This window comes from Hyaena hyaena, unplaced genomic scaffold, assembly GCF_003009895.1.
Source record: "Hyaena hyaena isolate Hyena2069 unplaced genomic scaffold, ASM300989v1 scaffold_973, whole genome shotgun sequence".
Classification (NCBI taxonomy): Eukaryota; Metazoa; Chordata; class Mammalia; order Carnivora; family Hyaenidae; genus Hyaena; species Hyaena hyaena.
Genome location: NW_024081601.1, coordinates 213868 through 237452, shown reverse-complemented (window position 1 = coordinate 237452; position 23585 = coordinate 213868). Strand labels below are relative to the sequence as shown.

The window sequence follows — 23585 nt, the reverse complement described above, 5'->3', positions numbered from 1 at the left end:
GCTGCTGCCTTTGCATCTTGTGCTAGGTCTCAAGTCTCAAAAGGTCAGTTAGGCCCTCAGTCTGGCCTTCCTAAGCAGGATGTGTGTCAGGAGAGAACAGAGGAAAATTGGAACCTGTGAGGACAGACTGCAATCCACGAAGCCAAAATGGGACCCACATCTGTCTTTTACTGCAGTCAACCCTGTTATGCCCATAATCTTTGGGAGAAGCTGCTGCTATTTGCCAAATAACTGGATAAAAAGCTTCAAGTTCATTACATAGCATAAAGTTCTTCAATATAGCATTTTATCAGCTTACTCCCAACTTTCCACTCCCATTCTCCTATCTACACACTCTTCAACTCCTTGCAGAAACTTAAAAATTTTGCAGAATGTTTGAAAAAGACTACCACACACATCTGAAATTGAACCACAGTTATCTTTTAAGAGACAGAACCCATTACTTTTAAACTCAAAGTGGTTTCCAAGAGGATAATTTTCATTACAGACATACCCTGAAATATTGTGGGTTCGGTTCCAGAGTGCAATAAAGAAAATGCCGGAACACAGTGAGTTAAATGAATGTTTCAGTTTCCCAGCATATATAAGTTATGTTTATACTACACTATAGTCTATTAAGAGCACAACAATATTATGTCTAAGAAAAAAACTGTACATACCTTTATTTTAAAAATAATTTTGTTAAAAAGCCTAGCCATTATTTGATCTTTCAGTGATACATAATCTTTTCGCTGGTGTAGGGTCTTGCCTTGATGTTGAGGGCTGTTGATTGATCAGGGTGGTATTTGCTGAATGTTGGGGTGACTGTGGCAGTTTCTTAAAATAAGACAACGGTGAAGGTTGCCACATCAATGGACTCTTTCTTTCATGAACAGTTTCTCTGTAACTTGTGAAGCTGTTGGATAGCATTTTACCCACAGTAGAACTTCTTTAAGAATTGGAGTCAATCCTGTCAGACACAACCACTGCTTTATCAAGTACGTTGATGTAATATTCTACATCCTTTGTTGTCATTTCGACAATTTTCACAGCATCTTCACCAGGAGTAGCTTCCGTCTCAAGAAGCCACTATCTCTGCTCATCCATAGTAGCAAATAATCATCTACTAAAGTTTAAAAAATTTTTAAATGTTTATTTTTTATTGAAAGGGAGGGGGCAAAGAGAGAGGGAGACACAATACGAAGCAGGCTCCAGGCTCCAAGCTGTCAGCACAGAACCCCATGGCCCAGTATGGGGCTTGAACTCATGAATGGTGAGATCATGACCCAAGCCAAAATCGAACGTTTAACCAACTGAGCCATCCAGGTGCCTCTCATGTATTGTAAGCTTAAGTATTAGATTGCAGCAGTTCAGTCACATCTTCAGGCAGCATTTGTAATTGTAGTTCTCTTCCTTTTTCTACTGCATCCGTAGTTACTTTCTCCACTGACATCTTGAATCTTAAATTTGTAAAAAATGCAATATCTATGAAGAGCACAATAAAACAAGATATTGGAATCTTTCTCTTAGTTTTGGAATCTTTGTGCAGCAGTGGGAACGTTAAAAGAAGATTCATTGTTCACATGAAAAAGAGAACTCTTACTGTCGTTTGTAGCAATCTCCACGAAGGCCATGTCCACCAGATTAATCCCTGATCACATGAAGACTGTCCTTTTTCAATCATCCAGATGAACTGTGTGGTAGTACTAGGCTGTTCAAGGATTTAGTACCAGCAAACACAATGACTGGCTGAGTAGTGTAGCCTTGATGGGCACAATTATATTGCTATTTTTATTCTTTCTCTAGGGAGGAATATTGGAGGCTGGCTCTTTAAAAATAACCAGTTTAGAATGAAGTGGCCATATGGTTGATTACAATGGTGCTTTTCATTTTAGGTCAGTTTTGGTTAACTTGGAATCTAATATTACAAGTACTCATTCATATAACAACAGAACAAAGCCTAGGAATTTTAGTCTTAGAATCTATGTTTGTAAATAAATCTGGAATTCAAAAGATAATATGTAGGACTAAGCATTATATACATTTTAAAATTGTAATATTTCTTAATTTTTTCATATTTGCTCAATGCCTTATTATAGAACTTCAAAATTATCACATTTATATATCTTACTGTAGTGTGTACTCTAAAGTAATTGTAAGTTTGGTGGAAAATTGAAGAAAAGAAATTAACATACAAAAATTATTCCTTAAAGAATTTACAAGACACAGTTTACCTAATGCAGGTAACTGGAATAAAGCCATCTATATACCAGCAAGTTCACACTTTTAGGTTCAGTTCACATTAATAAGAACATTTAAAAGGAGATTATTTGATCACATAAAAGAAATTGTTCTACTCTCATTTCTTCTAAGAACCAGTCAATGTTGTCTTTTTTTTTCCCTCTTTGGTGATGTCTTCTTGTAAAATGAAAGATGTAGAAATTAGAAAAGAAAGAGAAAATAAAAGAAACAATCTATATGTATTGTTGCAATGATTTTTAATGTGTTCAAATATTTAATTTGTTCAAATTTCCATAAAGTTTGCAAAAAACATGTTTCCCAAACACGAATGCAAGAACAAAGTGCATCAAATTGCTATAGTAAGTTTTAGATAGAAAAACTTGATAATTTTAAAGTTTTTATTTACCTCATATTTATATCCAAATCTTGAAATATATGCTATATTATTTTTGCATCATAATATCATGACATTATGTCTGTCTTTCACATAGTGAAAGAAAAAAAAAAAAAAAGGAGGAGGGCTGGACAATCTATTAATTACAAGGTAATTGGCTACATTGCTTTGTCCCTATCTGTTCAGATGGTCTTGGGAGACAAAGTGAAAGTTAAAGAGAACATGAGAAGTCCAGCTGCCAAGCCGACATGACAGCCAGTTAGTTGGGGGCAATGCCACTCTCAGATCAACCTAAAGGTTAATAACACAGATGCAGTCAAAGGTCTGATGGATAGAGGCTGTGAACTCTCTCTCACTAAGTGAGCAAGTGCCTGGAGGTGGCAGAGGGAGAGGCCTATCATCAATTAAGCATGGCAGCCCATTTTTGTAAAATTGTCAGAAAGGATTATTAAATTTCACATCTTAGTTTGCTTGGGGGATAAATCAAATAACACTAAAGGTTGCATTTTAAAAACAATGTTTAGTGCAAACTCTTGCTTCTAGCCTCATGTCAAACCATCAAGGAGGTGCTGTACATTTGATTCATGCTTCTCCTTTTTTCATTTTTGAGCCAAGGTATGTCCTCATAATTATTATTATGCCCAAACATTTTTTAAATCTGATTATTATTTTTAGTGGAAGAATTTCATAACTTAGGGAAACATCTAATTATAAAGAAAACAACTTTAAAGTTTGAATATGAGTGCAAGTGGCATACTTATTCAGCATGTCAACTGGAATCCACAGTCCTCAAAATAAAATTCCATAACAGACCATTAGCTTTGTTTCTTTATAAATTTCCTTATTTACAGTAAATTCAGAAAAATATGCTGTGCTAAGTCACACTGGACTTAAACTGGTCTGACTCTTGATGTGCTTTTTTTTTTAAATTCAAGATTTGATTCAGAGGATTCCATCTAGTTAGATTAAAATTTATTACAAATCAACTTGATTATTTACCCTTCTATATTACTAAATGTTAAATTTTTTGTCTTTGTCAAGTCCCAAAGAATGCCAAAATTATTTAGTACTACATTGGAAAATTTTAAAAGACCCAATATAACACTTTTAAAAAGGCAATTATAGTGATACCACAATCACTACTAAGCTATAACAAGTTCTCAGAATATATAGAAAATCATTCACAGTTTTTCCACCACACACATTTTCATACATAGCATTGTTATGTAGTTTTAGTCCCTGTTTACTAACTTAATGTGCCTTTCCTAATACATTATTAAGGAAGTTATTTTTCTCTAGCATTGGATTAATATTACTCCATGCTTTTTTACTTTTTGGCAACAATGTATACTCAATTCTATACTAGGATACACTCAGCTTAATGATCTATTTGATGGACATCACTAAAACAGTTGCAAACTTGATTGCAACACAATGAAATGTTACACATCAACTTGCGGTGGTATGCTGAAAAAAGCTCACAGTATACCAGAAAGCTATGAGAAGTAGGTGAAAAGCACTATTCTATATACTGATATGAAGAAAACGATCATAGAATTCTAGAATTATAAGGCATAGAAGTAATTTAGGCCAACACTCTAATTAAACAGGCCAGGAACCAAAAACTAGCTTTGATAAAATTCTGAAAATGAGTTGGCACCTACACCAAGGGTTGGACCTGGTGTTGTGTACACCGCAGCCCACTGTCTTGCCTAAGACCATACAGTCCCCAAAGCGACAGGGATACAATGATAATAGTAGTATTTGCATGTACCTATCTGAATCAAAAAATTATGGATCAGCATTTTATCTTAGTAAGCTTCTCACTTATTAAGTGATTCTTTGTGCCCTCCCAGCCCTACGTATATCAGCTTAGATAGAGAATAAAATCATTTGGTTGCAGTGCTGAGAAAGTTTGCATTTTATGTTCCAAATGTTCCACCTAGCAACAAGTAAATGTAAATTAATCGGTTAACTGATTGACTGCCTGACTGATAGAATAACTAGTTGACTGATGGTCTGATAGACTTTCCAGAGAAGGTCAAAGTCATGATTCCCTACAGGCTCTAGTAAACTTCCAATGTCAAACATTATTGACAAAGCTGATATCTGGAATACCAAGTTACTCAGTATCTTTAGGGAGACAAACTTCTAAAAGTAACAGAAATCTCTTCAAATTTTCTTAACCACACCACATTTTTCTGTTTTACAAAATATACTGATTTTTAAAAAGTAAAGGATGTTTTATTTTTTATTTTTTAAATGTTTTATTTATTTCTGAGAGACAGAGAGATACAGCGTGAGCAGGGGAGGGTCAGAGAGAGAGGGAGACACAGAATCTGAAACAGGCTCCAGGCTCTGAGCTAGCTGTCAGCACAGAGCCCAACGCGGGGTTCGAACCCAGGAGCCATAAGATCATGATCTGAGCCAAACTCAGACACCCAACCAACTGGGTCACCCAGGTGCCTCTAAAAATTAAAGGATGTTTAATGTCTAAGAATAAAATTATTTAGAGAGTAATTCAACAATTTTTCACTTAACCTCTCTGGAACTAACTGGTAAAATAAAGGAAATTATTTTGGAGTAGAGACTGAATTTTCCTCCAGAATTCATTCTCTCTGTGTATCTTTTATAGATGAGCTCTATGTGTCAGGAGCAGATTTATCTTTTGAAAGTGTTAAGGAGAAAAAAAGGAAATAAAATAAATAAATGAATAATTTCCTAGCTCCCCCTTCCCCAGGGCCTTGGAAGAAGCTCTAAAGGTTATACCACATTAATTTCGCAGTGATTCCTGATAATTCTACCTTAATCAATTGCATTATAAACACACATTATTTTAGTAGGGCTCCTGGTCTCCCAGATAGAGACTACATTTCTTAGCCTGCTTTGTTACTGTGACTATCTGACCTTGTTCTAGCCAAAATGGGTACAAAAATGATACTTGCAGCTTTCAGATAATATCATTTAAAAGCCCTGATTATTTTCCATTTTATTTTTTCCTTTTTTCCACTGGCTGGGAAATGGCAATAGCTGGATGTGGAAAATGGCACCATCTTGGACCTGGAGGTAGAAACTCTACCTTGAGTCTGGCACAGCCCTCTTGGAATCACCCCATGTACTAGATTTTCCTTGAAAAAGAAATAAGCCTGTATTTTTTAAAGAAAATATATATTTGGGTCTCTGTTAGTATCTAAGCATATATCCTAATAAATATAAATACCTATGTATAAAATTTTTTGAAGGTCAAAAGATATAGTGCAGGTAAAATGCTTGTATACGGTACTCTGCAAATACTAGCTTTCTTGCAGATAGAATTTTTTAACTATCTAGTTTTGTTTAGGCAAATAAGTAATCCTAAGATCAATAGAGAGATTAATCCTTGGATAATTTTAAACCAAAGTCTTTCTAAAATTTAATTCAATAAACAGTTTCTAGGTTTAAAATAAAATTACTTTAACATGTAATCTAATAAACAGTTATTAAGTGTCATCATTGTGCCAGGAACTGTGCAAGCATCAGAAATACAAAATTAAATATAGTTTAGTATGGTAAGCATACTAATTGAGCATGTATATGTGATAGCCTAGATGCAAAAGTGAAACATAATTGTACAGTTATTCAGATAAGAAAATATGAGATAAGTATTATTTCCTTGTCTGCATAACCATATGATGTATTTAATTTATGCCTTCATGTTTTATTAGTTGTGGTTTTTCAGTATATAACTGAATTTCTATAATAGAAAAGGTGATACGTTTTAATTACCATCAGGATCTAGTATATGTATTTTTCACTATAGCAATCATGTTCTTACTTCTTTTTTTTTTATTTTTCAGACATTTATTTTTATTTTTATTTTTTTTTTTACAAATAGTTTATTGTCAAATTAGTTTCCACATAACACTCAGTGCTCATCCCCACAAGTGTCCTCCTCCATGCCCACCCCCCCCACATCCATCAGTTTCATGTTCTTACTTCTAAACTATTAAGTAGTGTGTACAATCGATTCAGTTTAATCATTATTGTTTACTAAAAATATAAGTTGACAGAAATTTACTTGTGTGTAGATAATTTTCAGTTATCTGAAAATAATATCTACATGGATTACTGACTATGGTATTTGTTTTCTTATCCTGTAAATGTATGTATTTATCCAACCTTTCTTTCCATAGTGTCTTTTCTGCCTCCTATATAGTTACTGCTATAGAGACCCAAACTATTCAAATATTGGCAGATAACATATTGTGATGAAGAGAAAGATAGTTGTATGTAAATGTTTTGATTCTTGATACCTAAGATGTAAGAGTAAATACAAATTTAAGTGGCTTAATTCAATCTATGAAAAATAAGGGAAGAGATAGCCTACCTTCCCTTTTTTTAGACATTTACTTTAGAAATCTTGTGGTTATATTCCTTCTGTCTCTTTGAAATGTATGTAAATCTTTTTGAAACCCTCTTGTTATTTTTACAATCCAGGGATATCCTCCTCTAGGATCTGGAAATCATCTCTTTGAAATGTAATTGGTAAGGAAGATAGTACTCCTATATCCCAGTTTCTGTGGGCAGATAGGAGGAGCCCAACCTTGGCCACGTTGCAGAACTACCTCCTGTCATTAAGGTAAGAATTTAATTTGTCTTTGGGTAAATTCAATTAACTAACACAATAAGTCATCTCAATTATCAGGTGAATTTAGAATGAACTATGTGTGACAAATGATGCTGTCAAGTCCTCTTCCTTGAACAATAGTTATTATTTACCTTGATAACACATATGAAATGCATTGTATCTGCTTCTCTCTGTAAGTGAGATTTCCTTCTGCCTTTGCAGTCTCTTAGTGGATTGCCAATTATGCTCATCATATTCTGGTGTAATGTTTATTCAGTAAGTATTTTCTCTCCCACCTTTGTGGAAATGTTCTGGAAATGTTTTTCTGGATTGGCAGGAGGTTTTGTTTATATATTTCCCCAACAAAGATGAACACAGATATTATCCATTCATTGAACCATTTATATTTTTTTTGAGAGAGAAAGAGCCTGTGTGTGTGTGTGTGTGTGTGTGTGTGTGTGTGTGTGTTTGCACATGCACACATGTTTTTGGACAGGCAGAGGAAAAGGGAGAACAAGAATATCAAGGCAGGCTCCACACTGCCAGTGCAGTCTGATGCAGAGCTTGATCTCACCACTGTGAGATTGTGACCTGAGCCAAAATCAAGAGTTGCACACCCAACGACTCATATTTTTGAAATGTTGCTTGGGGCACCTGGATGCCTCAGTTGGGTAGGCATCTGATTCTTGATTTTGGCTCAGGTCACGATCTCACAGTTCGTGAGTTTGCGCCCTGTGTCGGGCTCTGCACTCACAGTCCAGAGCCTGCTTGGAATTCTCTCTCTTCCCCTCTCTGCCTCTACTCATGCTGTCTCTCTCTCTCTCTCTTTCAAAATAAATCAACAAAACTTTAAACAATGAAAATGATAAAGTATTCTTGAATGTCCAAAAACTATTTTAAAATAAAGTAATGAAAATCTCTATATATGCATATATCTACTGAATCATTTGAACTGTTATAAGTAAAAAACAGTAGATTATCATCAATTTCATGTGTTACAACATAAATTATGTAACTATAGAGAAATGTGTGGAAGATTAACCTGTTAAAATCAACTAATTAGTTGGGGAAAGATTATTACATTTTATTTTATATATCCCATATTTTATATCTTGTTGAAATAAACTTGTATTATGCTTTTCTCTTATTTTACAAAGAATGAAATGACTAGGCAACAATGTTGATTACATTTGCAACATAAACATTAATCAATGCACAGACACTTTCCCTTTATACATAAATATATACACACAGACATATGTATACATATGTATACATACATATATATGTATAATGACATATGCTACTTTCAGATTATATCCTTAAAAAATGCTGTTTGTCCTTCATTTCCTTCTTTCCTTTTCCACTGGCCAGGAAATGGCAATAACTTTATTACATATATCTTTTACATATATAAAAAGATATATCTTACAAGTTAGGCTATGTAAATATGTGTTAAATAAAAAATGCATGAATAAATGAATGACAATAGTCAGAGAAGGTTTTTGAGGAATAGTGATGATTTAAAGAAGCTAAACTGGAATGAACTGACAGATGTTTGAGGGTAGAAAAATAGAAACAGTATAAATAAAAAAAATTTTTAAGTTTGGCCAATAATAAGGCAGGTAAAGTATCAGTTTAATATCAGTTTAAAAAGACCTTTTTGCACAGTAGACTCTAATAGTAGTATCTTGAGAAACTCAACAGAAGACCATTGGGGAAGGGAAGGGGAAAAAATAGTTATAAACAGAGAGGGAGGGAGGCAAACCATAAGAGACTGTTAAAGACAGAGAACAAACTGAGGGTTGTTGGGGGTTGGGGAAGGGGGAAATGGGTGATGGGCATTGAGGATGGCACTTGTTGGGATGAGCACTGGGTGTTGTGTGTAAACCAATTTGACAATAAATTATATTTAAAAAATAAAAAGAGATCTTTTTGTAGTTGTGAGTTCCCGGAGCAAGCACATTTGCATGTTTATTAACAGTATTTTTGGTGGCATAGAATTGAAGAGGCAGACAGGATAACTAGAAGCTGCAGATCACTGAGAAAGCAGGTCCTAGTCTTCAACTGGTTCATACAGAGATCCTATATTATTATGAAAAAGAAAAGGCTTCAAATGTAGGTCTGTTTGCAAATTTGTTGGAGGACTAAGAGGATCTCTGCTGATGATGACTTTTCTGTTTCTGTGAGGGATGGAGAGAAGATAAGATGCATCTGTCATTAATGCTGAAGTGACTCTTGCTGAGCTTAGTATCTTCACAAGCAGAGATGGTATCTTACATTCTTTCAAAGTTAAAACTTTTAGTTGTCATTTGCATATTTGGCTAATAATTCCAAAGCCTAGTCATTTAACCAGCTTACCTAGGAAAGATGGTTTTTGCACTTAGTTACACATCACCAAATAAGCTTTATCTGGCCATCCCTGGTGCTGATCACAGATCAGCAGCCTTTTCTCCCCTTTTCCTCTTGGTGAGTTCCTAGTTAGCGTCCTTGGTTTTCTTCCCTCAGTTGGGTCCACAGAAAGGAGATGAATTCTGGATTCTTTTTTCCCCAGAGGCTCTGTATCTATTGGTGTTCAGTGAGGAAACTAGAAAAAAATCCATCTATTTCACAGAACAAATGGCTTAATAGAGGGGATTAAAAAAAAACATTAAAAGGTTGGGAACAAAGAGGTTAGGGAAGCCACTGTATCATTTAGGAAACCAGAAAATGTTCAGATTATAAAAAATCAATGCCACTGATTTCACTGCCTCCTGCATTAAAGCAGGTGATTTCCTTGGAGGACACCAGGAAGCTGCTAGAAAAGCGTTGGTAATTGCCATCCACAGCCATGAGAATAATAATTGCTTTTGCTTTTCGTATCCCTTCCAGAATTATACTAGTGCCTCTCATTGGCAGAATCTAACCTAAGACCATACTGGCAGGATTCTTGAAAATGTAGTTCCCAGGCTTTCAGCTCCTATGATAAAAGGAAACCAGAGAAGAAGGAAAATGGGGCAGAGTGGCCAACTCAGTTTCACACAATCCAGCACATTTCTCAGCCAGATTACTCACATTCTTTCCCAGGGAGCAGTTCCCATTTGACCTACAGTAGGAGATGCTGAGTATGTGTTCTCTGAACGAAACAGTGCCAATTCAGGGGAGACCCCAGTACAAATTTATGCCAGTGAGTTGAAGCTAGTAAAGCATTAGAGGGCAAGGTTGATTTGCCTCTAGTTGCCGTTATCACACAGCTCCTTAGCAGCAGCCCAAAGGGCATGGCAAATTAGTGTAGGAGTCATTTGTAGAGTTGCCAAGCAGAAACTTAGTAATCTATCTATGCTTCTCCTGACCTCCACCAAGTTGTCTGAAAGCCAAAATAGGGGGAAAGGAAGTACTGATTTCAAACACTGAACAATTGCCTTCAAGAATAAGTTACACTTCTCCTTCTCTAAAGGTAGCTCTGTTGTGTGTAATAATTTAGTGAAAACAATTTGTAAGAAAGGTCAAAATAAAAACTTTATAGATGAGATTGCTTTGAAGATTTTGACTTAAAGCAACTTTGTGAACTAATACTGTATGAAAGTAGAATTTTAAGAAAGTTTGAGCAGGATGCAAACAGTATCTTTACTCGGGATAGTATACTAAGTAGTCCACAAGGAAGCATTACAGTTAAACTTAGTAGAGAAACTTTGGGAAAGCTGAGAATGCTATAATAAAATCAGTGAGTTTTATGAAACCATGATCAACCTCTTCAATTTTATGAAATGTCAAGAATTTTTTATTTCCAGATTTAAATCTCGATGTCTTAGATATGTTGCCACTTACTTCTTCCACAAGTATATTGGCAAGCATACCAAATAACTATCTTGCTTTGCAGGAGCCTCATTTTATTTCTGTTTAGGAAAAAGTCCCGATTCTAAGAAGAAGATGGAGATCATAAGAGGACCATTAGTTGCTTAAATTGAGACTGATGGAAAAAGAAATGGAAGACTTAAAACATTTTTTAGTTTTAGGAGAAACTGAAATTTAAAGGTCATGCTTGGCAATGTTTGAACTTCTGTCTCAGTAAAATACACAGTTTAAAACCTCTGAAGTACAACACATATAGCTTTTAAAACATGGAGAAGGAAAAATAAAAGTCTCCGAAACTCTCACCTTTTTTGTTTTCACAGTGGAATAAATTTTCCATTTGTTTGTACTCTGCAGCCTAAGAAATGTAAAAGTCCTGTTTTTTATAAAAGGTTACTTCTAAACTTATAAATGTAAAAGGTAATTTTTCAAAAATTGAGAATTTCTTTATTAGTTAACTGTCCTAAAATCTTGTGTAAGAGATTTTATAATTTAAAATCAACACCTATTTAATCTGAAATATATATCATAATCATACAATAATATATATCATATATGTATGCATTGCCCATTTTATTTAAAAATATTTAGCAGCAATAGTTATTATTTTAATTTAATTGCAAAATACTTTAAATGTTGTGCAAAGTGCATAAGTGAAAGGAAATGCATATTATTAGTTCCTATCAGGTAACCATGACCATGAAAAGACAAGCTGCTTAACCCAGAAGAGATTTCTAATTTTATCTAATACTTTCAACAAAAGTATGTAGAATTAAATAAGTTTTGACTGAGGTTAGAAAATCTAACTTAAGGGGCGCCTGGGTGGCTTAGTCGGTTAAGCGTCCGACTTTCGCTTTGGTCATGATCTCACGGTTCGTGGGTTTGAGCCCCGCGTTGGGCTCTGTGCTGACTGCCAGCTCAGAGCCTGGAGCCTGTTTCAGAGTCTGTGACTCCCTCTCTCTCTGGCCCTCCCCTGCTCACGCTGTCTCTCTCTCTCTCTCCTAAGAAAGAAATAAAACATTAAAAAAAAAAAAAAGAAAATCTAAGTTAAATTGAGGGTGTTATGCTGAGCGAAATAAGTCAGGCAGAGAAGGACAAATACCATATGTTTGCATGTATAGGAGGATTAGGAGGAACTTAACGGAGGACCGTGGGGGAGAAGAAAGGGGGAAATAGTGGGGGAGACGGAGAGAGGCAAACCATGAAAGACTCTTGAATACTGAGAACAAACTGAGGACTAATAGGTGTGGGGGGGAGGGGGGGAGATGGTCATGAAGGAGGGCAATTGTGGGGATGAGCACTGGGTGTTATATGGAAACCAACTTGACAATAAACTATTTGTAAAAAATAAAATAAAATAAATAAATAAATAAAATTTAAAAAAATAAAATAAAATTTGGTAAGATGGTTAAGCTTAGGAGTGCTTTGCCAAGTAAAATAAACACAACATTGAGAAGTGTTGAACATTTCATGACTCAACAGAAATGAAGAGGCTAATCTGGCTAGAGAGATGGACTCTCATTGGAGGGAGTAACAATTAAAATATCCAGTTATGTGCAAGCTTCCATATTGATATCTCTTTCAAGGCTTCATAACATTTTTTGTTTGTGTACTTCACTTAGTAATTATTTTATGTTATTCTCCAATTTATATGTTAATTTATATGAGATCTCTACTAATTAAGTAAACTCTTATGGTCCAGAACCAGATTTCATACTTCTTTATAATTTTCAATTGTCAATGGCACATTGCATAATATAGGCATGCAATAAACATTGCTGCTAGCATGGTTGATTGTGATAATGATGATGTTGGATAGGTAGATTAGTACACTGTTGGATAATTGCTTGGATGCCAATTTGATAACCTTAGATACAACTTTATTTTTATTATTATATTAAGGGCTGAAAAGAGTTATGGAAAGTTTATACGATGGTCAAAAATTTAAGGAAGACTCTACAGTCACATACATAATGATATCAAGTATAGTGGGGAAAAGAAAATATGTTGCAAGAAATTCAGTTAAAAAATGTACAGAGTAGGGGCTCCTGGGTGGCTCAGTCAGTAGAGTGTTTGACTTTGGCTCAGGTCATTATCTCGCAGTTCATGAATTTGAGCCCATCACTGGACTCGCTGCTGTCAGCACAGAGCCTGCTTTGGATCCTCTATCCACCCCCCTGTCTGCCCCTCCACTACTCATGATCTTTCTCTAAAAAATAAGTAAACATTAAAAAAAATGTACAGAATATTTGTCAAAAGAAGAATAAAACCAGTATTTCAGGTATTTTAGTACATCAGAAATGTATTCATAAGGGCTTGAACATCAGTGACATTAATGGCAATGGAAATAAAGCAGTGGGTAATATCAGTCATGACTCCACACTTGAAATCACAGTGTTTATGTGATCAGGATTCCCACATCCCTAATATATCAGGGCTATTGTTAGTTTGCTCTATGGCAGACAATCTAGAATACATATGTATGCCTGCCTCCTAATCACTAATGGTTTTCTCCCCCTCCAATATAGTACAATTGGAGCATATGTGGTTTACAAATACATATTATTTTGTCTCTTAAGCTTAATATTTGAGCTAGAGCATGAGATGTGTTAGGCAAACTGCTTTGTAACACTTTTATGCTAGACCTGCAACCTTGGTATCTTACCATAATTTGTGTTACCACCCTGACTCTGAGAAAGACAAGAGGAGATGGGTGGGTAGGGAGGATGTGAAGAAGGGCTCCATTTCCCTATGGCGTTTGCCAGAGATGGCCTAAGATTTTGCTTGCTCCCTCCTTTGCCCTCAAACTCTCTTTAACCTTTTTGGCATTTCAAGTAGAAAATCAACTCCTGGTTTACAGACATTACAGCGATCAACATGATCACATAAGTCACTCTCAAAAATTCTCTGGTGCCTCCATGTTACCCTTGATAGGGAATGTAATGTGGGAATGGGAAAAAGATCTAAACCCCATTTATTGTATACTTTCTTAGCTCTTATTCTCTTATATATATCTATCGTAAAATTTTCCACATTTGCATCTACTTGTAATTCTTAATACAGTTTTAAATTAAGTAACTTAAAACATTGGCAATTTTATTTCATAACTCCTAATGATGGGGTTCAGGATGTGCTACCTCACAATGGCATCTTGGTATGGCTAAAATAGTTTCCAAAAACAGCAGCAGCAGTAACGTCTCTCCATCCTCCCTCCACCCTTCTCCCCTGAAGCAGGTCATAAAACCCTTATGTGAGAGTCATCCTCTCAATATGCAGAGGAAAGCAGCCTCCAAAACCAAAGGGAAGAATCTGGATAAACAGGCTTTGCTTAGTTTTCTCTAATTAACTACAGTTAGCTCATACTCTTTGACCTATATTTCTGGACAACTGCTCACTCTTCATCAAACCTAGCATAAAATACTAAGGTCTAACTGTTTCTTCAAGTCTTTATTTCCTTATGAAGGCTCCCATGTCACATGAAACTTACATTAAATAAATGTGGATGCTTTTCTCCTGCGAATATGCCTTTGTCAATTTAATTTTCAGTTTCAGGCAGGAACTCTAAGAAAGTTGAGTAAAACTTTGCCTTCCCCAACACTGAAATAAAAGATATACCAATTTACTTACTATAAAAGAGAGTGTCCAGGGGCATCTGGGTGCCTCAGTCAGTTAAGCGTCTAACTCGTGATCTTGGCTCAGATCATGACCTTATAGTTTGTGAGTTGACCCCTGGGTAGGGCTCTGCACTGACATCATGGAGCCTGCTTGGGATTCCCTCTCTTCCTCTTCCTGTGACCCTCCATTGCTCATGTGCTCTTTCTCTTAAAGTAAATTTAAAAAATATATAAAAGAGTATCTATAAAAATGTGTATATTAAAAAATACCTCTATAGTAACCTGAAATAATTTTGTGAATCTTTAGAGATGCATGAACCACACTTTGGGAGGTCAGCATTATAGGCTAGAATTTTATCATGAAAGAATTTCAAAGACAAAAACATCAAAGTCTTGGTAACTAAGCCTGGATTAGAAGGGTACAATTAGTACAGGTAATAGTTAACTGTATGATTTAATTGTTGGAAAATAAAGGGGTGATAGAAAGGGAAGCTAGTTGGTCAAGAAAAAAGAATAAAAGTTATTTTTTAGTAAATTTGCCATACTAATTAGAAGAGTTAAAATAGCAAGTGTAACACTGGAAGTTGAACACTGATATTTATATGGAGATAATAGATTTAGGATTGATTGCCCTCTATTTGAGATATGATAAGCCAAGAAAGGAAGTTCTAGTTGTCTTTCATGAAAAAAATAAAGAGAAAAACAAAACACACATATTTCATAAGGTGGTACATGTATTCCTGGAAAACTTTATATTCTGCCAAATTCTACACTGCAAATAAGGCTTACATTAAAGATAGAATTGGGGTAAAACCCATCAAACTCTGCAGCTTTATAACAGATCACTAACAGAATAAAACAAAATAATCCTAATTTTAACACTGATGGGTTTTTAAAAAGGCAATTTCCTAATAAATTAATAAATTATACCATAAAAATGATTTTATAAAACAAATAATAAAAGGGGAAAAGCTTGATGGAAGGTGTATAAAGAAAGATGTGGGGGCATCCGAGTGGCTCAGTGGGTTAAGCATCTGACTTTTACTCAGGTCATGATCTCCCGGTGCGTGAGTTCGAGCCCCTACATCAGGGTCTGCATTGACAGAGCAGAGCCAGCTTGTGATTCTCTCTCTCGCTCTCTGCCCCTCCTTACTCCTGCTTTTTCTCTATCAATACAAATAAATTAACTTAAAAAAAATCATAGTAAAAGTCTCTTTCATGGCCTCAGTATTTTTAAAAAAATGAAGGAAAGATGTGGAGTTACACAGACAAGAGAAAATTACAAAGATTGGTGAGAAGTAGGTAATAAAGACTACATAAGAGGCCAAACTGAGCCAAGATAAAGAACATGTGGTGACATGGTTCAATGCTCCTCTGTGGCTTGTTGTAATTTACTTGCATGTGCTAGACAGAATAATGCCCCCCAATATCCATATCCTCATCTCTCAAACCTGTAAATATATTAGCTCATGTGGCAAAATGGAAGTCCTTATATGTAAAGGCTTTGGCATTGAGAGATTGTCCTAAATTATTTGAGTGGGCTCAAAATGACATAGGTCCTTAAAAGCAGAGATTCTTCCCTGGCTGTGGTCACAGGGAAATGTGAATATTAAAGAAGTTCAGAGAGGTACTTTTCTGGCTCTGAAGTTTGAGTGAGGGGACATGAAGACAAGAAGTGATGGCAGCCTGTAGAAACTGGAGAAGTCAAGGGAACAGATTCTCCTCCAGAGCTCATGGAAAGAAATACAGCTCTGTAGACACTTTGATGTTAGCCCAGTGAGATACAAGACCTGTGTCAGACTACTACTGCAGCTTGTCCTGCTATTACTACTGCTACTGCTACTTCTACCGCTAGCAGTCTGTAAGGGTAAATTTGTGTTTTATGATACTAAGTTTGTGATAATTTATAAAGCAGAAATAGAAAACAAATATAACATGTTTCTGTATTTTGTGCTTTGTTTTCAGCTGCTATCTGTAGTGCCAGAAAATTTGAATAGGGTGGAAAAAGTCATTCATCATCTCATGTGAATTTTATGTCATATTAACTTTATACTAATTTGTACTAAGAGCATGTAAAGTCATTTGCATTATAGAAACATGTGAAGGCAGAAAAGATTGCTTTCAAAACTGATATTTGGAGGAAGTATTTAAAAAACAGATGAAGAAAGTGAAGCAAGGTAGAAAAGGCAGGACAAATGAAACATAAAAGTAGAATTAAATCCATTTCAGGATGGCCAACAGGATAAAAGGTTTATGATCGAATGAATAGAAAATTCTATCAATGTTGAGTGGTCATGGAGAGATTTTTCAGGTATTTTGTCTTATTACTAGAGTTGTCAGATAAAATATAGATGGCCCAGCTGAATTGGATTTCAGGAGCTCCTGGGTGGCTCAGTCAGTTAAGCATCCCAACTTTGGCCCAGGCCATGATCCCATGCTTAGTGGGTTAGAGCTTCATGTCAGGCTCTGTGCTGACAGCTTGGAGCCTGGAGCCTGCTTCAGGTTCTGTGTCTCCCTCTCTCTCTGACCCTCCCCTGCTTGCACTCTGTCTCTCTGTCTCCCAAAAATAAATAAATATTTTTTTTTAAATTTGGATTTCAGATAAGCAGCTCATAATTTTTAGTATAAGTATGCCCCATACAGTTGACTTTTTATACTAAAAAGTTATTCATTGTTAATCTGAAATTCACATTCACCTAAATGTTCTATATATTTTTTTTTTACAAATAGTTTATTGTCAAATTAGTTTCTACATAACACTCAGTGCTCATCCCCAAAGTGCCCTCCTTCATGCCCATCCCCCCCTCCCCCCCACATCCATCAGTCCTCAGTTTTTGTCAGCATTCAAGAGTCTCTCATGGTTTGCCTCTCTCCCTTTCCCCCACCATTTCCGCCCTTCTTCTCCCCCTTGTTCCTCCGTCAAGTTCCTCCTAATCCTCCTATACGTGCAAACATATGATATTTGTCCTTCTCTGCCTGACTTATTTCGCTCAGCATAACACCCTCAAGGTCCATCCATGTTGCTACACATGGCCAGATTTCATTGTTTCTCATTGCCATGTAGTATTCCATGGTATAGATAAACCACATCTTCTTGATCCATTCATCTGTTGATGGACACTTAGGCTCTTTCCATGTTTTAGCTATTGTGGAGAGTGCTGCTATGAACATTGGGGTACATGTGCTCCTATGCCTCAGCATTTCTGTATCCCTTGGGTAAATTCCTAGCAGTGCTATTGCTGGGTCATAGGGGAGTTCTATTGTTAGTTTCCTGAGGAACCTCCACACTGTTTTCCAGAGGGGCTGTACCAGTTTACATTCCCACCAACAGTGTAGGAGGGTGCCCGTTTCTCCACATCCTCGCCAGCATCTAGAGTTCTCTGATTTGCTCATTTTAGCCACTCTGACTGGCGTGAGGTGGTATCTCAGTGTGGTTTTGATTTGTATTTCCCTGATGAGGAGGGATGCTGAGCATCGTTTCATGTGTCTGTTGGCCATCTGGATGTCCTCTTTGGAGAAGTGTCTGTTCATTTCTTCTGCCCATTTCTTCACTGGGTTGTTTGTTTTTCGGGCGTGTAGTTTGGTGAGTTCCTTATAGATTCTGGATATTAACCCTTATCTGATATGTCATTTGCAACTATCTTTTCCCATTCCGTTGGTTGCCTATTAATTTTCTGGGTTGTTTCCTAAATGTCCTATATTTTTATTTGCTTAGTCTGGCAACCATACTTGTTTTTAACATTCTTAAATTTAAGACATTTTTATTATTAATGTATCAAGAATCATAAGAATCTTTCAAGTTAGGGATTTGATGTTTCACTTTACTTAAAAAATCTCTTACTAAATTCATAATGTATCTTATTTGGCATCTTAAAATGATAGAAATAGGCATAAACTATTATGCCTATTATGAATGTTTTGTTATTTCACATATTTAACATTTATATCTAATTGGTCAATTGATATTTATATTTACTTATCTAGTCAATAGTGCATGTAGGTCTATGTTTTTATGAACTATTTCTGGCAAACTAAAATTGAATCTATGATAGTGAAAACATTGAATGAGGACATCCATTCTGTAATGTGTTATTATATGAGCGTAAAGCAAATTTGTTTAATATGTGTTGTGTAAGGCAGCATGTATTTGAAAATTAGATGATCAATGGAGCAGGTTCCCATGTTTCTGTGTAACATGTGGAAGATGCAATGATTCCAAAAAGAGCCTGATGCTGACAGATTCTTCAGCCATGACTTTACATGTGATCTTCAACCTGAATTGTTTTCTGTCACTTAAAGTGTCCAAAGAATTTTATTCCAAAATTCTAACTATTTGACTTTTTTTATTTCTTTGTGTTTTCTATTTATTTTTTAAATTTATTTATTTATTTATATTTAGAGAGAGAAAGAGAGAGAGAGCAGGGGAGGGTCCGAGAGAGAGGGAGAGAGGGAATCCCAAGCAGACTCCATGTTGTTAGCACAGAGACTAATGCAGGGTTCAAACTTATGAACCATGAGATCATGACTTGATCTGAGATCAAGACTCAGACACTTAACAGACTGAGCCACCCGGATGCCCTGAATTTTTCTATTTATTTTTATTTTTTTTCTTTTTCCTCTATACTGTCTCCACACGTGTAAAATTCTCTAGACTTTTAAATCTTTATTCTGCAAACTATATTTCAATTATATATATCAGGAACTATGTACATATTATGAACTGATTAGTTTTTAATGAATTGCTTTACCAACTGAGGCAAAAAAGTACCAGGAACATCAGAAAGAAAATTATCAGTATTCCTTAAAATTTCCAAATGCATTTATGCAAAAATTTCTGGCTATAAACTTCAAATAAACTAAGCTTTCAGGTAAGTCTGAATAAATTTACTCTGAGGTTTATATCATAGGCATGTAAGTGGTAATAAATGCACTCTGCATAACAAAGTGGCACAATGGATGTCAAATATTTTTTTTTTTTACAAATAGTTTATTGTCAAATTAGTTTCCACATAACACTCAGTGCTCATCCCCACAAGTGTCCTCCTCCATGCCCATCCCCCCTCCCCCCCACATCCATCAGTCCTCAGTTTTTGTCAGCATTCAAGAGTCTCTCATGGTTTGCCTCTCTCCCTTTCCTCCACCATTTCCGCCCTTCTTCTCCCCCTTGTTCCTCCGTCAAGTTCCTCCTAATCCTCCTATACGTGCAAACATATGATATTTGTCCTTCTCTGCCTGACTTATTTCGCTCAGCATAACACCCTCAAGGTCCATCCAGGTTGCTACACATGGCCAGATTTCATTCTTTCTCATTGCCATGGAGTATTCCATCGTATAGATAAACCACATCTTCTTGATCCATTCATCTGTTGATGGACACTTAGGCTCTTTCCATGTTTTAGCTATTGTGGAGAGTGCTGCTATGAACATTGGGGTACATGTGCTCCTATGCCTCAGCATTTCTGTAATTGGATGTCAAATTTTATTTAAAAATTATACACAATAGATTTTCTTCTATGTAAATGATCCATATATTCATCCATTGATGGACAAAATTTGTCTACAAACTGAGGATTAAAATTAGAGGAATCTTCTAAAAGAGGACTTCTAAAAATATATCTGTAAATTAGCAGGACAATTTCTTTTAATCAACTGTACGTGAAGCTTATCTGATTTATTCTGGTTATTAAAAAAAAAACAGATGAAAAACTTGCATACAACTTTGCGGTATTTCATATGCATTCTCCTTTTTCTTTTTCCAGACTTGTAGTTTTATTATTTTATACTTTGTCATATATACAATTAAACACAAAGCATATAAGGACCTTTAATGATAGACTTTTCAGCATAGTAATCTTGCAAATATACTTTCATATAATATTTGACATTAAGTTGAACAACAACAGCCCTCTCTGACTTATGAAAACACAGTGTCGGTGGAGTGTAGACTGAATTACAAAGGGTATTATTTCCCAGAAGCTATGAAAGATTAAACAGTATCTCAGTTTGTGGCATTCTATTTGGTAATGTATTACTTTGAACTGCCTAAAGTTTCTTTTGGAAAAAAAGGGGAGAGGAAAAGAATTGGAATCCTCTATTTCATGACTACCACCATCTGTAGGAGTTTCTGTATTACATGTTCAATAGCAGCCATATTTAAAGGCAGAAAAACAATGTCATGTATGTATATTTTATGTGTTGTGACAATGTTTTAAACAAAAAGTTCCTTTGTACTTTTAACTTTTAAATGGAGTGTATTGCTTCATAAACAAAAGTATTCTCTCAAGTCATATTTAAGAACGCAAAGATTTCCAACTATGAATAATCACAGCTTTAAAACAGATGTTTTTCAAAATTCACTTGTGTTTGGTTGGTTGCTATCAGGAATAGATTTTCACTTGTATTTTATGTTGGAATTCACAATTTTGTTCCAAATAGAATGTGAAAGAGAACTAAAGATATCAAGTAATAAGATGACCTATATTTCCAGGTACTCTGGAATTCTAGCTTTCAGAACCCATTTGTTTATTCCTTTTCCCCTTCCCTTGCCACATGTTACCAAAAGGTTTAAGGGCTTTTGAATCAAAAATATCTAGGTTTGAGCAGGGTTTTCTTTTGGAAAGTTCATTGGCATCACTGAGCTCTGTTTACCTTTGTAAAGCAGGCATAATGATAGTGTGCTATTGTTGATAGCAGCTCTCCGTAAGTTTTTTCATATTTGTGTATGGTCTGGGTTTTCTGAACAAAACTCACCGGAAAACTTTGTTAAAAGGATGATTACTAGCAAACATACTTTGAAAGCTGGAGATGGTGCATTGTCCCAAATACTTAGATGTATCTCCCCCCGAGGCTATTTGCTTTTCCAGCTTTGTGAGGCTGGGACTTCTCTCTGCCTTCTCAGGAAAAGATTTATTTACATTCCTGCTTAAAGGCTCCTCTCTGGGTGTCTCTCTCTCTCTCTCTCTCTCACTGTCTCTAAAGGAAGGAAGGACAGCTGTGTCAACTGTTCTATACAACTTTAGAATCTCATGAATTCATGGTTACTACTATGTGGTGCGATTCTTTTGCAAGCATAGGGTAACATTAGGCTCTTCCTATGTTGCCCAGTGGAGATTGGAGTTTGGGGACCTATTGCCGAGATGCTTTGTTTGTAATAATGATCTGTTCTCTGATCCAGAAACCTTATGTATCCTATTAGAACCTGAATCTATCTACCTACCTATCTTTATCTATAATAATGTATTATACAAAAAAGATATTATACAAAAAAGGATATATATATATCCTACCTAAGAGAATCTAGGATTTGTTCAGTGGCAATGTGCCCAGCCTCAGAAGATGATGCATGTTTCTATTGCTAGTATGGGCTTAAATAGACCAGTCTCCATCTCTTCTAGTTAATTTAGAATTAAGTTAAATAACCAAAAGTATCAAAGGAGAAGTTGGCCAAGCCAATGGTAGTTCTATAAATAATTTTCCTCATAAGTGAGAACATGCCATATTAAGAGAATCCCTTTTCCCTCCCAATTATTTGCATCTTGGAGCTTGTCTTACGTGGATGTGATACATGGAGATGCAACAGTCATGTTGTAACCATTAGAAGCAAGTGTGAAGAAGGGAACCAGCAGACTGGGAACAGAAGAAAAGAAGAATGTCATATCAGTGAGCAAAATAGCAAAATAATGATCTGGATAATATCTTAAGCTGCTGAATCAACCCTGAACTCATGTCTTTTGTTAAATATAGAATAAGTGTTCCCTGAAATTCAAACAAGCTCTTGTTATTTTCACTTATTTAGAATTAAGTAATACAAGAATCTAGGAAGTGTGAAGATTAAATGAAATGAGAAATTAACTAACTAGAATAGAGCCTAGAAAAAGATTAACTAAAAAGAAAACAAAAAGAAAAAACTGAAAAAAAATGCTGCTGCTGCTGATACATCTACTAATGGAGATTATCTCAGGTCTGAGCACCTGTAGGTCTATTATAGAAGTGTCTGTATCATAGCCTGGGGCTCTAGTTTGGGGGGGTTTGTGAAAGAGGTTTATTTAATCACAAAGACAGGATTGATGGGACATGTTGGTAAATGACAGAAACATTAGAATAAAATATAAAAAGGTTAAAATTTAATTACAGTAATTATCCTCAAACAGGAAACTTTTAAACTCTTTTAATAAATATTTAGAAATCAAAAAAGTTTTGCTTATATGAGTTGTCTATATCAATATTTACTGTATTAGAAATTAAAACAGAAATTTGGGGGAGCACCTGGGTGGCTCAGTCAGTTAAGCACCGGACTTCGGCTCAGGTCATGATGTCACGGCTTGTGAGTTTGAGCCCGGAATCTGGCTCTGTGCTGACAGCTCAGAGCCTGGAGCCTGTTTCAGCTTCTGTATCTCCCTCTCTCGGCTCCTCTCCCACTCACACTCTGCCTTTCTCTCTCTCTCAAAAATTAAATAAACATTAAAAGAAATTTAAACTGAGAATTTTTAAAAATAAAATTTATTGAATGCTTCATTTTAACTTTATTTAAAACATATTTTATATAAATTGTTTTTTCTAAAGTGAAAAAAATTGAGAAACATGTCATTGTTTAAAGTTTTTGCAAATCACTTTACTGTTTGACTTCTCATATCTGTCTCTGCATTCAAACTGTTTTGTTCTATTTGATTGAGGTATAATGAAGAAGTTTTGGTTTTACACAGATAAGCACTTAGAGAAGGGAGAGTATTGTAATAATCTTTAAGATAATTGTATGTTTTTTTAAATTACACTAAAACTTGTCAATTGATGGTTTCTTAAAAGTTGATTATAATGTAGAATTTTGATTTACAGCAACAAATAGTTCAAAGCAACAAATGTAAAATACATGGATCTGTCTTGCATCTTAATTACCCTTTACTCATGCATAATTCTGTAGCAT

At 35.4% G+C, this 23585-nt stretch overlaps 1 long non-coding RNA gene across 4 annotated transcripts in view; it reads left to right on the top strand.

Moving 5' to 3' along the window:
• LOC120223210 overlaps window positions 1-23585 on the top strand; it is a 104563-nt gene that overhangs the window by 5064 nt on the left and 75914 nt on the right. For 2 of the 4 annotated variants that reach the window (XR_005526235.1, XR_005526232.1), the window contains 2 exons: window positions 7091-7232; window positions 22207-22341. This is a non-coding gene — a long non-coding RNA (uncharacterized LOC120223210). Of the gene's footprint in view, window positions 1-7090; window positions 7233-11079; window positions 11262-22206; window positions 22342-23585 lie in introns of those variants that run through there. The other 2 variants (XR_005526233.1, XR_005526234.1) reach the window with 2 other exon arrangements.